At 42.3% G+C, this 17470-nt stretch overlaps 1 protein-coding gene across 3 annotated transcripts in view; it reads right to left on the bottom strand.

The window, feature by feature from the left end:
• Positions 1 to 17470, bottom strand: part of CA10 (carbonic anhydrase 10) — a 473876-nt gene that overhangs the window by 418185 nt on the left and 38221 nt on the right. The window lies entirely within an intron of this gene.

Here is a 17470-nt window from a genome sequence, read left to right as displayed (position 1 = left end):
CCCTCCCTTGAGATCCCTCATGTCCGACATTGGTGTAAATCTTGTGCACACATACTTTTGGTTTTCTATGTATAATCCCCTCTACTATTGTTTGGGGGTGTCGTTAAAGTTAAATAAAATGAATCCAGCCATACCGATCCTTTCAAACTTATTTTTCTCATTTGTCATATTGCAGACTCCATCTATTCATTTCAACCCACTGTATAAGTTGTCATTGATTTGTCCATTCTCTTACTAATAAATAGTTGGATTACACCACCCCTCCCTTTTTTTGGCCATTTCAAATTGTGCTGCAATGAATATCTTTGTGTAGGTCTCATTGTTTATACTCTCAGATATCCTACTTAAAAAAAAATCCAGTATGGGTGCTGAACAGTAGAATCGCTGAATTATAGAGGAAGCTTATCTTGAAATAAATCAGAGCTTTCTAAAGTGGTTACAACAATTTAAACCACCATATCGTTTGCCCACAGTTGGTGTAATCAGATTTTAAAATGTGTGCCAATATGATGGGTTTGAAATGGTAATCTACTGCAATTTTAATTTCCCCTGAATCCCAGCGAGACTGAGCACATTTTTCATGTATTTATGGCTAGTTGAGTTTCTTCATCTATAAACAGGCTTGTTTATACAGTTTGTACATGCAATGGTTTATTGGATTATTTGAATCTCTCTGGTGCCAGGGAATTTGACTCTTGCCAGGGAAGCTCAACCCATTTTCTCACATCTCCAATTTTCAGAAGTTTCTTCTTTAAGTTCAACCTGAACCTGCAGTGATATTTCCACCCAGGACACTGGGTTTGCATTCTGGGATGACACACAGTAAGTCTGGCCTTTCTTTCATACAACTGCCTTACACATTCATTTGTTCCCTCATTCATTCATTTCGGCAAACGCTAATTAAGTGCTCAGCAAGGTCGGGAATAAGACATGGGTCACATCAAGGAGCTACAGTTTAGGGGCACCTGGATGGCTCAGTGGTTGAGCATCTGCCTTTGGCTCAGGGCATGATCCCGGGGTCCTGAGATCAAGTCCCGCATTGGGCTCCCCACAGGGAGCCTGCTTCTCCCTCTGCCAATGTCTCTGCCTCTCTCTCTCTGTCTCTCATGAATAAATAAATAAAATATTAAAAAAAAGAAAATACAGTTTAGAGGAAGAGACAGACATTGCATCAACTAATAACACAACAACATATAGTGGTATATGCAAGAAATAAAGGTAGGGCAGAATGAGGATGATTTCAAAAGATAGTCACCATTTCAATATACAATTTATTAAAATATTAAGATATTTCCATAAAATTTAACTATTTTAAATAGCCATTGCCGTAGCCCCATGTGTATCTCCTCCTTCAATCACCTGGCCATGCTGGCACCTTGTCGGGATAGCCCCCCCAACATCTCAACATTAGTTAAAGGAGTGGCACAGATAGAGGGGATCTAGGAACTTCTCCTGTGCTAAAGTTGGTCCCTATTCTGACTGGTTGGTGCTCATGCCTATTATTACCTATTCTTTTTTTTTTTTTTTTTTTTAAGATTCATTTATTTATTTTAGAGAGAGAGAGGAGGGGAAGAGGGAGAGGGAGAGAGAGTCTCAAGCAGATGCCACACTGAGCACAGAACTCAGTATGGGGCTTGACCTCATGACCCTGAGATCATGACCTGTGCTAAAACCAAGAGTTGGACACTCAACTGACTGAGCCACCCAGGCACTGCTGTTACATATTCTGACTATCTCCCCTGGGAGAGGGCTACCTTCACATGTGACCCGGTTTCAGGTGTTCTCATCATCCTCTTGGAGGCTCATCTTTATCCCTCATAAATTACAGCACCCAAACTATACTTCCATCTATGAGGAAATGGCCTAAGCACAGTGTTTCTAAATTTCACTGTGTGTCCAAAACATCTAAGGATCTTGTTAATATCCACATTGATTAAGAAGGTTTGCGGGTGGGGCCCAAGATTCTGTATTTCTGACAACTTGCCAGGTGATGCTGATGCTGCTGGTCTGGGGGCCACATTTTGAGTAGCAAGGGTCTCACCAGCTTGGAATATGGTGTGACTCAACACCACCCTAATTTTGGCACAACACTGTGAACCCCCTAGTCCTGTGTCCCATCAGCTTTTTGGCAAAGACATTAAATCACATGTATTGACCTAAGTTCCTTAAGTCTTTTTAAGAAGGATGGCAGTTAAAGTCTACTTTCTCAACTCTCATTTGTGCAAATACACATTTTTAAACAAACATATACTTTTGCTTCTACACTGACGTGGAGCCTAGTGAAACTGCATTCTGATTGTTACTCAAACAGGCCAATTTATAGAGGAGCTCTACCCTCCCTGTTGCTTCTGACAATGCATGTGAGCTTCCACTAGCCTGTTGACAGGCCCATTGCTAAATGAAAATGACCTTCCAGGGAGCTAAGGTTCCAAGAGGTATCACTGTAACAAGGGGTTTGTGAGCACTCACACCTGGCAGTCATCGTTTTAGGTACTGAGACAAAGTCTCTTCTTTCATGGAACTTACATTCTGTTGAGGCTAGTTCTACTAAACGAAGAAAATCAATCTGAATAAAGAAACAAGAAGAATTTCATATGCTGAGAATAAGAACAAGAAGTGAGTAGCAAGATGCCTACCATGGATGGGGTGGTTAAAAAAAAAAAAAAAGGCTTCTCAAGACATGATCTCATTTAGGCTGAGGTCTTCTGAATGGAGACTGTAAGAAAGAAACCTTACAGACATTATAAGAAAAAAAACTGCAGGTATAGAAAATACACAGTACCAGATCCTGAAGGAAGAAAGAGCATAACATGTTTACAGATCAAGAAGGCCAGTAGAGCCGCCTGGAGCATAAACGAGTGGGGTAGTGGGTAGTACACACCAGACCCTGAAGGTAGGGATGGAAGGGACCAGATCTTGCTGTGCTACAGAAGTCAGGATAAGGAGCTTGGATTTTATTCTATGTATGATGTGCAGCCATGAAAGATCTTTGAAATCTCTGGATTTGTAGAAGTGTGTAAGGCTTGCCTTCATATAGAGTTACTAGGTAGATAGAATGTGTTTTGTTTTGTTGTGTTAGCTCTAGCAATCAGTTGAGGAGTGTGTTTGGGTCCTTTACTTGGCTGAGGAAAATTGTTACGTGGAGGAAATTCATGGGGAAATGCAAGAGTTTCATTTAACCATGGCAAGCTTGAAATACATGCTAGCTATCCATGTGTAGATGCCAAGTTGGCTGTGGGACACAGAGTCCTGGGTTCCAAAACTAGCAAGCTACTGGGGCTGCAGCAAAAGGCCTGGAATATACAGCAGGTGGTTCCCAGGCAGATCCATAAGAGATGCAACACTTATAGATGGGTTAGACATAGAAAGGCCAGTTAAAGAGGAAGGAAAGTAAAGTAAGGACTTAGAGTCTTATGAGCTCTAAGAAACCATTCAACGAGGCTGTGGCTGACTGTATCTGATGCTACTTTAAGGTCACAGTAGATAAGAGTGCATCGCCTGCCAAATTTGGCAGAGATCACTGGTGATCTTGGCAGTCGTGTCTCTTGTGGAATGAGGGGAGGGAATCCTATCAGGTGAGTTGAGAAAAAAATGCTAGTGAGGAAATGGGAATAGTGAAAGTAGACAAACAGCTCAAGACTTTATGTGAAGGGAGCAAAGAGACTAGACGCTGGAGCGAAATTTTAAAAAAATCAGTTTTTCACCCTGCAGGAGATCCTAGAGTATATTTGAATGAGGATAGAAATGAACTGAGTGGGGAAAGAATAACGGGATGACTCAGAAGTCAAGGAAGATACAATTACAGGAGGACAGACTTTGGGAAGGTGAAAGACACTGGGATCCAAACCAAAAGCAGTAGGATTGAATGGGGAAACACCGTCTCCATAGAAATGGGAGGGGAAGAAAAGAGGGTAGATCCAGATAGGTGGTTTTGGCACTGAAATGGGGAAGGGTTCCTGTCTTCCTCCATTTTTTTCTATGTTGGTGATCAAAAGCAGAATCTATTCTCATGTGCAAGAGAAACAGACAAACCAGCATCTGGTATGACCCCATCACAGCCACAAGCATATGACTGTGTGAGAGTGGGCAAGAAAGAAGGAAGCACCTTCTATCCAGAGAAATCAGAGAGAGGAAATGTGATCTCCATTATAGCATTTAAGCCTCTCAAAGTTCTGGAAATATGTGTCATCATGTCCCAATTCCCCATAACCATTCCTGACATTTTAAATGTCCCCTTCCTGACAGCCTTATCCCTATTCTGCCTCTCATCTTAGTATGTCGAGACTCTCATTCATCTTTAAAAGCTCACCTCAAGTATATATCCTTCAACAAGTCTTTCCAGATATCCATCCAATGCCCCCCAACATTGGGACCTGTCTTGCCCTCTTTGGATTTCTGTCATATTACATCACTTAGCTAGCAAAGCCATTCCTGTATTATAATTCTGTAACTCTTGGAAGGAAAGAATGATGCGTTGGTTGCCTGCTATAACTTCTAAATAGTTTTTTGCTACTCTGACTCACGGTCCCAATATCAACCGATCCCTTGTCTACATGGCCTCACTCTCTTTTGATTCTTGGCAAAACTCAGGCTTTTATAATAGCTTCCCACAAGAAGTCTGGTCCCAACAAGCCTAAGAATGGTCTATGCCAATGCTTCCATTCATAGTTAGCAGGACCTTTAGGATGCACACCCATGTCTCCAGGAACAAGATACAGGCAGGGGCTAGGTCCCCTCCCCAACCACATGGGATGCTGCAATGTAAACATGTCTTGACTGATAATCTACAACACACACAGACCTGCATTCGTGAACATGATACTAAAAGTTCATGCTTCATGAGCTGGTGAAGCACCATCTCTCTGTTCTTTGAGGCTCTCAAGGGTTACTTGAGCCAAATGTGACATTTTATCGGCAGCAAAATCCAGCCAATCTTCTAGTTGGAGTCAGGCAACCAAATCCTCTGATAATCAGCTACATGTAGGACTTAACCAGAGCCCTAAGTAAGCTGAAGGCACTACCAGAAAGAAGCGTAAGGCTCTGGGGTTTGCTAGATCCTCAGACCTCATTCATTCAAGGGCAATAGTGCTTTGTTGATTGCACTAGCCAATCCATGCCTCTTGAATGCCCTTCATTTTACCAATAAACATTTATTTCTAACATATCCTGTGCTGATCAACAAAATCTCTAGACATAGTTTAGATATGGACAGCTGACTGCTTGTCATAACTCTGCCTTTGAACTGCTGGCTCCTCGCCATCAGCATCTCGCAAATGTTACCCTCTGCAGTGTGTATTCTTTTCCAGGGCACGTCAAATGTTACCTGTTCCCAGGGTATGGGTAAAATCAACTTACACACATATAGCACAGGGTTTAAATAGGAATGTTCTAAAGTAAATTATAGACAGACAAGTTAATGAATTCTTTGTCCCTACTCCCATTTCCTCCCTCCACCCTCTCCCTTGTCCGTCTCCCCTACCTCCTCTGTTTCTCTCTCTCCCCCCTCCCTCTTGCTCTGTTTCTCTTGGTAGTCTGTACTGAAGAGTGATGGAGTCATAGGAAAGGATCATGTCTTGGAGTGCAGTGCATTTCACTAAAAATTACAGTCTGCAGACAGTTCTGTTCTCCTAAATCCCTCTCAGCCACACTGCCACCCATGGGTCTCTTCCTGGATCCTCCTTTGTTTTTGTTTTTGCTTTTATTCATGAGAGACACACACACACAGAGAGAGAGAGAGAGAGAGAGAGAGAGAGAGAGAGGCAGAGACACAGGCAGAGGGAGAAGCAGGCTCCATGCAGGGAGCCCAATGTGGGACTCGATCCCGGGTCTCCAGGATCACACCCCGGGCTGAAGGCGGCGCTAAACCGCTGCGCCACAGGGGCTGCCCTGGATCCTCCTTTGGAGGGACTGTTGCCTCTTTTGGGAAATTTCAAATGACTTTCCTGTAGAATTCGGCCTCCTAACACATCACTCCTTTAGTCCCTAACTTGCAAACCCAAACACCAAGATTTTTAGGAAAACACAGGCTCTTGCAAGGTACAGAACCTGGCCTCATTCAAAGGCTATTTGTGGAACATCTTTAATGCCTTAAACGTGTCCTGGCGGCCTCCACCTGTCCCCACCCACCTCCTATGTAATTTTTCTGAGCACTTCTCCCAAACAAATACAGTGTTCTCCTCAGGAAGAATGTTAGTAAATAAAATTCTCTCAGTTGCATTATAGATTTAAGAATGAGAAATCATTCTTAATTACTAAAATCTCAAGCAAAATCCAAAATGCATTTTTTTTCCCAGATACATTCTCACTATTCTTCACCTTTATGGAAGGTATTTACTTGTGATGTGAATATAATATAAATATTCCAGGGCTTTCATGCATTAGATTTTTTTGGTCTATAATCCACATGCCTTCTTCATTTTCTTTTTAAATCTCAGCTTTACTGAGGTATAACTGATAACGTAGGATAATTAAAGTTGTACATCATGATGACTGGATACACATATACACTGTGAAAGGATTCCCCCATCTATTTAATTAACACAGACTTCACCTCACATATTTTTTTTTCCTGTGAGAACATTTGAGTTCTATTCTCTTAGCAAACCTCAGTTGTACACTACAGTGTTATCAACTATAGTTCCCATGTTTTACATTAAATTCTCAGACTTCATTCATCTTATATCTGAAAGCTTTACCCTTTTACCAACCTTTCCTTATTCTGTCCCCCACCAGCTCCTAGCAACCACTTTTCAACTCTATGAATTTGACTTTCTTGTTTGTTTGTTTGTTTAGGTTCCACATGTAAGCAATACCACGCAGTATTGGTTTCTCCCTTTCTGGCTGATTTCACTTAGGATAATGCACTCAAGATCCAGATCCACCCACAAATGGATTTCTTTCTTTGTCATGGTTGAATAATATTCTATTATATGCACACATATCTTCCATGTCTTTATCCATTCATCTGTTGGTGGATATTTAGGTGTTTCCATGTCTCTGTTCTTGTGAATAATGCTGAAATGAACATGGGAGTACAGATACATCCTCGATTTCTGTTGCCCTTCCCTTTGGATATCTGTCCCAAAGTAGGGTTGCCAGATCATCCTCTTCACCTCCTTTTGTAGTCCGTGACTTGCAGCATTTAGAGTTGTAGTGCTCAGCCCATGGTGATTAGAATAACTTGGAGGGATTTTGAAACTACCCAGGCACATCTCCAGATCTTCTAAGTCAGCATCTGTGGGGCCACACCAAGAATCTGTGTTTTATAAAACCAACTCCACAAGGAATTCTGGTGCCAAGCCCTGATTAAGCGCATGGCCAGGTGCATCGCCACCAAGGAACTTTATGATTTTCTTTCTCTGCGCACTGCAATACTGCTTCCTGAGGTGAGGTCGAGACTTGAGGCTTCTGGTGACCTTACATACAACTCTGTCATTTGATCCTTTAGTAACTTCCACATTTGTACTCATCTGCACATTTGGTGGTCATAGCACTGGGAGTCCCTCTGATTTCATTCCTAACCCCACACCCCATCAGGGAGCTGGTCAGCCCCTTCCTACTCAGAGGGACTCATGAACCTGTCTGCTCCTGGGCCTCTGATCCCTAATGTTAACCTTAGCTGCCCCCCACCCCTTGGACACATGAGTGGAACGCTGTACTGTGACTGTGTAAGCTGCTAGCTGTTGCCTGCATGGACTATGGGGATTCCAGCCTTCAAATTTTCTTTCAGCACCAGATCTGGTGACTCCTCCTCCGTGAGCAACTCACACACACATGATGAAGAACGAAGTTTAGCATGTTCCTTTTTCCAAGGCTGACCCCCTTGTTCCAGTCCTAGCATCCCAGTTCCTCCTTACCAGCCGAGGCCCAGAGCTCAGCCCTCAGCCCTCAGGTGGTGGTTAGGGTGATGGCATACTGTCACACTGATGTGGGTGTCACCTCACATGTTAAATGTGTCCCCGTGGGTGGGGAGCCAGCCCAAAGGAGGGGCACAAGTTCAGGCCCTGGACCTGGAGCCAGACTGATTTGGGTTCAAATCCCAGTTCTGTCACTTAAAGTGTTGTGGCCTTGGGCTGACAACCAAACCTGAGATCCCATTTGCTCTCGATAAAATGGACATAATAATACAATAAAACTGCCTCAGGAGTCAAATGGAATTAAATAAGATGGCATCAGGTCCCTGTGTTGGGCACATAGCACATTCCTCCTTTGGCTTCCCTCCACAAAGGAGGACCAAGTCCACATCACACTCTTGCCTTTTTATCTTCCTTCTTCAAACAAGCACACAAATAATAATTATTGGGAGAGCTTCATCAAAATGGATACTCTTCCACCCCTAGAGCTAACCATTTTAAATCTCTCAACTTTATCTTTCCTGTCTTCCCCTTTCTCAGTGACTTCTCTCAATCTCTCTGGTGGTGTGGACTCAGGTGAGGCCAGGGCAGTGACTAGGAGGAGTTCAAGGAGGTCCCCACTCCTACACGATCCTGAGAGTGTGTGCTTCCTTCAATCCAGCACACTAGACATCTCACTCTCATCCTGCCCTGCTGGGGTTCATTCCCTCCATCCCTACTTGCTGCACCCAGGACAACCATTTCCTTTCTCCTGGTAGTTTAGATATAGCTTAGATTAGTTAACAGTAGAGTTTAGGCACCTTTTCTCACTGGGGTAAATGTAAAAAGTACAGGTTCTCGGAGCCCCATCCCAGACCTTTGAAAGCTGTTCACCCCCTGGCTGCACATTAGACCCACTGGAAGCCTAGACTCCCACCTCCAGGGGTTCTGGTTCAACTGATCTGGGGTGGGGCCAAGTGAGTAATTAAAAAAAGACCTTTCAGGTGCTTCTTATTGATGACGAGGGTGAAATCACTAGAATAGGATCAAAGAATATGCTCCCATGTAATTTTTACACTCACTACAGCTTAAAAACCCACTGGCATCTTGTTAAGCACTCCAGCTCTGCAGTCAGACTCAAGGTTCAGATCCTGACTCTCTCGAACTTGCTCCCATACTACCTTGAGTAAGGTACTTAACCACTTCTTCACCTATAAAATGACAATAGCAACAGTATCTGCCCCAGAAGCATTTATAGAATTAAATAAGATTTAAAAGCACTTACTTAGGATAACAGGAGGCACATAGCAAATCTCATTAAGTAGTGGCGATTATTATTATTAGCATGTTATTTGCATTTTAAGCATTTATTTGGCTCTTACTGTGGACAAGCAGTGTTGTAAGTGTGTGTGTGTGTGTGTGTGTATAAATTTACAAATGACATAATCTTGGTCCAGTTACCTAATACCTCTGTGCTGAAATTATAAATGGCATCTATAGGTTAAGTATATCATGAGGATTCAATGAAATATTCCATGTAAAGTGTTTAACAGAGTCCAGGTACATAATAAATGACCAATACATTTCAGATGTTATGACTACAAAGAGAACTTCAATAAAAGTTGTAGTATTTTTAATACAATTATCATTCAAGAAAATGGTCCAACTCGGCTTTCTAAATGAAGCCATGTGTCTTACTCATATTTGTTTCTCCAGCTTTTAGCACAGTGGCTGGTACCCATCAGGGGTTCAATGAAGGTTTCTCAAACGTAGGAATGAATGAATGGCCAGGGAATTTGTATTTGCCTTCACTCTCACACTGATCTTTCTCGTGTCCCAAGATTGTGAAAACCCCACTGGCCATGGGCCATTCATTCTGTTTCCAGATGCTGCCAAACTGCCCACAGCTCTAATCAAGAGCAGACCTGATTTATGCTGCCTGTGGAGTGAGCCAGGGAGGTGGAATCCTCCACCGCTGATTTGTTTATCGCTGAGTCCTTGAAAATTGAATAGGGAGGAAGAGGGAGGTATGAAGAATGAATTAAGAGCTACTCCCCATCACATTTGATAAGAGGGCCTTTCACTCTGGCACAGTATGGCTTTGTGTTGTTGTTAATATGAAAATTCTACAAATGTTGCAAAAACACATGGCAAGTCCCATGCCTGTGTCTTCTACCTGAAGGCCACCAGAGCCCTGACAATGATGGAGGACAAGCTGCCTGGATTTCAGGGGCTCAATTAATGAGCTGTTGTGGGCTGTGCTGTAACTCTGTAATACTCCTCAGTGAATGAATGACTACAGTATATAAAGCAGAATGCGTTTGCCCCATTTAGTGGATATTGATGAAAGGGTTTGTTTTAAAACATTCAAGCTAACTTGGTTCTTTGTTTTATTTATTCTTATCCGGACATTAATTGAAAGCCCAACAGCTCAGAGAGATTGCATTAACTTGATCGCCCTCTACCGGCCATGCAATGGAGTACATACCTGTTTTTGACCAGGTCCTACAAAAACTACAGCTATTTTTAGAAAGCACTGGGCTTTGAAACTCCAAAATGATTTCTACAGGTCAATTATGAGTATAGTAGAGAGACTCAGCTACACTAAACCCCAAACTGTCTGCCTTATTTTGGAATATTCCGCTTCCTGAAAGGAGATGATCTAATTTTATATATTTGGTGACTAAGGAAGAAACCATGGCCAGGAGCCAGGAGACCTGAGTTCATAGAAGTCTGTCTTCTCATCTGTGAAAAGAACAGGTTGAGGTAAGACAAGCCCAAGGATCCTTTTGAGTCTCCCCAACTGCTGTGGTATAGATGGCACACCACATACCCTGAGGTCTACTCCTTATTCTAATTTTTACTCTTGCTGTAAGGTAAAAAAGGAGCGTATGGGATCTCTATGGCTCCTTTGAATTCTGACGTGTTATGACCAAGTCATACTAAGCCTCAGTGCATATATAAGTGACGGGGAGAAATTCTCAGAAGGATGAGTCCAGTTAAAACCATTTATGTTTTTGTTTTTTGTTTTCCTATGAATAGTCTCAGGGAGATTAGAGACACACATCTTTGTCAATGAAATGACTGTCTCCACATAAACAGTTTGAATAAACTCTAACAATTGTATCGTGTAGAAGATAGGGGAGGGGGAAAAATCCAGACACTAGATTCTAGAAGCAGGTTTTCATCAATTGAAAAAATGAAGTAAAGAGGCCCTTCAAGTTCATGGGGGATTAGCCACCTCTGAGTATCTAGACATTTGGAACAAAGCAAGCTGGACTCCTTCCCTCTGCAAAGCAGACCTGCAATGTGATCGACAGGCAACCTTTTACTTTTCTCCATTTGTGCTGGATTCCCCAGCTCCCAGTCACCGTTCAGAGGAGACGTTAGCTCAGGCAAGGTGAGCGTGGTGTGATTCTCCAGCCCCGAAACAAACGCTGAGAGCATTTAAGAAAGTCAGAGCAAGGCAATGCTGGAAAGAGGTCTTTTTCTACCACAAGGAAAACAAAAAATGCCACTTAAATCAACATAAAACTAGTGGACCTTTCCGAGTCTGGTCTGGATAAAATTCAGCAAGTTACAAGAATTAAAAGCAAAAATCATAGCTTCCTTACATCTGATTAGCCATTTATTCAACCAGGCACTTTCAAATGTGTACTCTCATTTGCTTCTTAACACAAGAAGGGGCGGACAGGGGCATTACTAGGCCCATTTTGTAGATGAAACTCAAGAGTGTACATATCTTGTCTATAAAGACCAAATCACACAAATAATAAGTACTACTTTTAGATAGAGAGTTTCTTTTTTTAAAAAAGGTTTGACTTGGGGATCTCTGGGTGGCTCAGCGGTTTAGCACCTGCCTTTAGCGCAGAGCATGGTCCTGGAGTCCTGGGATCTAGTCCCTGGAGTCCTGGGATCCCACATCGGGCTTTCTACATGGAGCCTGCTTCTCCCTCTGACTGTGTCTCTGTCTCTGTCTCTCTCTCTCTGTGTCTCTCATGAATAAATAAATAAAATCTTAAAAAAAAAAAGGTCTGACTTATTTATTTGAGAAAGAGAGAGAGCAAGTGAGCATGAGCAGTGGCTGCAGAGGGAGAGGGAGAAGCAAGCTCCCCTCTGAGCAGGGAGCCTGACACAGAGACAGGGCTCGATCCCCGGACTCCAGGATCAGGACCTGAGCCAAAGGCAGACATTTAACCAACTTAGCCTACCCAGGTGCCCCTATTTTAAGATATTTAAAATCATTGTTTTAATAAATTTGTTTAGAAAAACATGCAAGTCATTCTAAGGATGTTAGGGTTAAACGTATGTATGCATGCATGAATACATCTCCCGTTTCCAAGGAGAGCAAAAAAGGAAATAAACCATGGATTACCAGGGGCAAACCAGAGCAATGGAGCTGGGAGAGGAAGTCTTTGAGTTTGATTGTGCACTGACTTTTTCAAAACAAGAGTTCTATTCAATGTGAAGATCACCCGGAACATTGTCTGAGTGCCTAAAAGGCACTGAGTGGGAAACAGCTTCCCTTCCAAGTTCTCTGCCTGGTTGGGGAAAAAGCTATGCAGATGAATGCAGATGAAGTCCTGTTCTCTAGGAGGCTGGTGAACCAAATGGCAGCTCCTGTTCCTCAGGGTGGGAAAATAACGGAGAGGAAGCTTCATGAAGGTCACATCAAATCCCACAAGCAAATCTTTAAAAAATCTACCAGCTCTAGTTCAAAATATGTCCCAAATCTCATCAATCTCTCTATCTCCACTATTCCCATACCAGACCTGTGGTCTAAAAGCTGAGAATAGGACCACTAAAGGTATGTTTCATGACTTTTTGGTGGCCAATGTCAGAGACAGGAGCATCAAAGAGGGGTCCTCTGCTGATCTATTCAAAAATTGAGACCTTGTTCTTGTTGTCTCTGGAATCAGGAGGCAACACATCCCATGTCTCCTTTGATGTCAAGCCCACAAAGTTTTATCTACAACAGGCTTATGTAGGAGCTCATATAACTATGTGTTCAAACCTCCTCAATCTCACCCACATGGCTACTCTGCAAGTACAAAGCTTAAAATACATCAGACTACACATCAGTGTGAGTCCAGTTGGAAAAACTGAGACATCAGCATGATCTCTGTGTAAGCATGTGATAAAATCTCTACAAACAGTCATACTTCTCATCTGGATATGAGCTCTCCTTCCTCTGAATCCCCATAACCTTTCTTGCATCTCTCTGATAATATCTTTGCATTTGCTTTCTCTGTCTATTGAACTTTAAACTCTGGTGGGTAGAAAACACATATGATCATGTCTCTTACTCTGCCCAGCAGTTGGATACAACAATGTCTATGGAGTCTAACAAGACCTCTCCCAGAAAGCTGGTTCTCCCAACTGTAGAACCTGGAGCACTTAATTAACCACTCTGAGATTCGATTCCAACAGCAAAATGGTGACTGTAAAAATCAAATGAGCTAATTAATACGTGTAAACTACCTAACCAATGCCTCATCCCTGTTGGGCTTCCGGGAGGTAAAATCTAAGATGGGGATTTGGGTGCCTAGGGTTTCACTGAAGGAGACGTCTCAGGAAGGAGGGAAAGCTAAGCTGAAATCTAGATCCAGCCTGATCTTAAAGGGGGGGGGGGGGGGCGGGAGCAGAAGCTGCAGCAAAGATTTGGATCTAACTTAAAATGGACTCTGTGCTTTGTAGCACACACTGTCCCCTCCACCCCACCCCACATCCAAGCCCTCCATGTCTATCAGTCATTGGCTACAGGCTGGCCCCTCGAGGGCAGAGAAGACAGAGCCTCTTCTCCATGGCCAGATAGCTCCCATTTGGCTGAGGACAATTCTCTGGAGAAGAGGGCACCTGTGGGCTTGACAGCAGCCAATATTCACAGCAACTGTAGAAGAGAAATCTGGGCAGGACACCAACAGCACCCACTACACTATTATTATCATATTTATATCATGCCATGTCTAGATCTGTGCTTTTGATATGACAGGCACTCAATAAATGGTTATTAAACTGAATTAAGTTAAAGGTTCCAAATTATGGAGAGAATGCCAGACCAGCATGAGTCACTCAAGCCTCATCCATGGGTCCAAGAGCTGTGGAGGCAGCTCTCAACATTTCTCCCCTTCATTGGCCCTCATCATTATCAAGACTATGCAAGGTTGTAGCATGTCCTAAAGTTCCTGGGCACCCTGATGATGTTTGAAGCTAACTTAACTGTGAAATTCCTTGCTTTACTTGTTTCAGAGATTTTCTGGCATTAATTACACCTATGCTTACATCCAAATATTTCATTGTGATGCAGATTATACTTGTAAGTGCATGACTTATTCTTCGAAGGCAAAAGGAATTAATAATGTTTCACCACTCACTGTGACATGTTTCCAAGCACGTAAGTGACAGATGCGGTTTTAAATGGTGCACTTTCTCTTCTCCCTGACATACAAGGACCCAGATTTAAAGAGATAGAAGATGTAAAGGCATTGCCTTCTGGATCTACTGATGTCATGCTTGGATTTCCATCTCCATCAGCAAATGCATGAATAAGTAATGTGCTCAGGTCCCAATACCTGCTCAGATTAGATTGTTATCAGCAGCCTTACACTCTGAAACACCATTAAAACAAATCCCGAGACGCCCAGGAGTGAAGAGGAGGGGGGAGCTGGGTTGGTCATCAATACAAGAGGGGGAAAGCATTTTGTAAACTATGAGGTGCTTTATAAAGGTCAGTTATTAGTATTAATTCTTTTACCGTCAACCTTATGTTCAGTGCTCTCCGAATCCCTTAACCCCACATTTCCTACTGAATTAATGAGCCCCTGGCAGATATTTTGCTTCTGTTCCGCCTAGGGACAAATAAAAAAGAGCCCAACCAGGTTGAATGACCAGCTCTTTCCATACATCTTCACTGATACTCTCTCTATTGGTAGAGATCAAAAGGAATTAAGAGAATAAGTCCCAGCCGGTGCTAGGAGAGCCTTAATAGTGATTAGCCTTTAGGTATCATATGGAAAGGGTACAAAGATTCCAAGCACAATCATCACCATCATAAGGTCAAGGAGATTAATCCCCAACAACCAGGTGTTGAGTCTGGGAAACAAGTAGTTACCTACCACTCTGATTCACCAGATTTCATTTTGGTGCTGTCAGGACCACAAGGTATTTGAGAAAGGAAGAAAAAAAAATACCCACTATTTGGCATAGATAACTCATAAAATAATTAATTAATCCCTCAATTATATATACATGAAAATTCATAGTAGTGGAAAAAATGGGGCAGGGAGGGCAGACTCTGAAAGGGCAAACAGTTGAGCTCTACGGTAGGGGATGGCTAACTATTGGGTAAATCTGGCCCTTTGTTTTTGTAAATAAAGTTTTATTGGAACATGGCAATATCCATTCATTTACATATTCTCTGTGACTGCTTTTACTCTACAACAGCAGAACAGAGTAGGTGAGACAGAGACCATCTTGGCTCACAAAGCCAAAAATATATTCACTATCCAGCCCTTTACAGAAAATGTTTGCTAAATCCTTGCTCTAAATTAAATACTGAAAAAAAAATTAAAAAAAAATTAAATACTGGCTCTATCACTTATTAGTTGTGTTACCTTAAGTGAGTTCTTCAGTCTCATCATGAGGAAACTAACACTACCTACTGCATAGGGTTGATATGAGGATTGAATGAATTAAGAAATTCAAGGCACCTAGAAAAGTGACTAAAAATACCAATGAATCAATCACTTAGCCATTATTATTATAAATAGCAAGATCAAACCTCCTCCTTCTCCCCATATATGTCATTGGTTCTTCTGCCAAAAGAACCATCTAGACACTTTGCTGCACTTTCTCATATGCAGATTTGGGATGTCTTTCAGACACAACTTACTATGAATGCAGACAGATCACCCTCTAGGTATTCCATAACAACCATTCAGAGAGGAAATTCATTTCTTTTCCTTTTCTCGCTTTATTTGCAAAAGAGGACTCCAGGCCAAAGCTCACGCAGAGAGATCAGAAACCCCCTTCCTCTGTCTGCTACTAAAATATTCAATCACCAGTCTAACAACCACTAAAATGACGGTTTGCTTTTCCAACTAATAGTGTCTCTTCTCACCTTTAAAATTAGCACTCTGAAAAAAAATAAATAAATAAATAAAAAATAAAATAAAATAAAATTAGCACTCTGAAGATATTGTATAATGGAGGGACTTAAAACACCAACCCTGAATTCCTAAGAGTTTATTGGTGTGTAAGGATTAGCTGCTCAAGATGCACAGAGGGCCCAGCCTCTGTAAAGTCCAAAAGCAAGGGGGGGAGGGACGTAAACTTAGTACTAGCTGTGAATAACCCACCTCCTTAAAAACACAGATGGAGGAGTAAATGGCTTTCTCTTCCTCCCTATCTCCTTTCCTTCCTCCCTCCCTTCTCCTTTTCCTCCTCCGTCACCTCCCCCCATTCCTCCTCCTCCTCCTTGTTCTACTTACTCCTCTCTCTCTCTCTTTCTTCCTCCCTCTCCTTCTGGCAGTATTCAATAATAAAAAGATCAGTGTCGTATATACAAAAATTATACTGATACCCATATGTGCCCTGGGAACCACAGAAAAAAACCCTGAGGTATAATTTCTGTCCTTGGCAGTTAATAACACCCTTGGGAAGACAAGACAAATCCATGAACACCTAAATAGCAATTAATGAGTTCAATGACAGTACAAGACAACAATAGGAAAGATACTGCCATGTAATAAGTAATTAGCTGCTAAATTCTTTCTTTAGATGGTGAACATTAGGGATCCCTGGGTGGCGCAGCGGTTTGGCGCCTGCCTTTGGCCCAGGGCGCGATCCTGGAGGCCAGGGATCGAATCCCACGTCGGGCTTCCGGTGCATGGAGCCTGCTTCTCCCTCTGCCTGTGTCTCTGCCTCTCTCTCTCTCTCTCACTGTGTGCCTATCATAAATAAATAAAAAATTAAAAAAAAAATTTTTTTAGATAGTGAACATTATAGAAATTTCAGAAGAGAATAAGATCCACATGACATGTGAATTTGTTAACCAAAACAGGAGAGAATGGCCCTCCTACTTCCTCCTACTGAAGGAGGATGAAATGCCAAAGTTAAATATGTATTTACATTTCAAGTGAGTAATTTAAGGTGTTTTAGTTTAAAATGAGCATTAATTAACTAGCTTCCCTGGCTAACAATGTGTGTTCACCAGCCACTGAACACTGTTTTCTAACTTCCGTTGTAATGTTTTTGGACCAATGTAGGTTGGACCAAGACAGGGAGATAGAAATCAGGATGCATGGTATGGACAAGCTTCAAGAAGAGGACAGCTCTCATAGCCACAGCAGGATGGGATGAGGTCCTGAACAGTGTCAAAGCTGACAGAACACAGCAGAAGGCAGTGGACAGCCTCCCCGGAGTCAACATAAATGAGCACATGTGGCTGAATTCTAGAACATTCTAGAAAGATCAAGCTGAAACCTTGTGAGTGAGGCTCCTGAATGAAGCTTCTCTATCACATTTACTAATTCATGTAAGCATCCTTATTTCCCAGTGTGGGGAAGTTTATTCCCAGATGTGTCACCAAATTCAAGTTTAACCACCTACCCAGACTCTGCCTTTTGGACCAATGAAGT

Source organism: Canis aureus, chromosome 16 (genome assembly GCF_053574225.1).
Source record: "Canis aureus isolate CA01 chromosome 16, VMU_Caureus_v.1.0, whole genome shotgun sequence".
Taxonomy (NCBI): Eukaryota; Metazoa; Chordata; class Mammalia; order Carnivora; family Canidae; genus Canis; species Canis aureus.
Note: the sequence above shows the minus strand (reverse complement) of the source record. Positions and strands in the feature narration are given on the sequence as shown.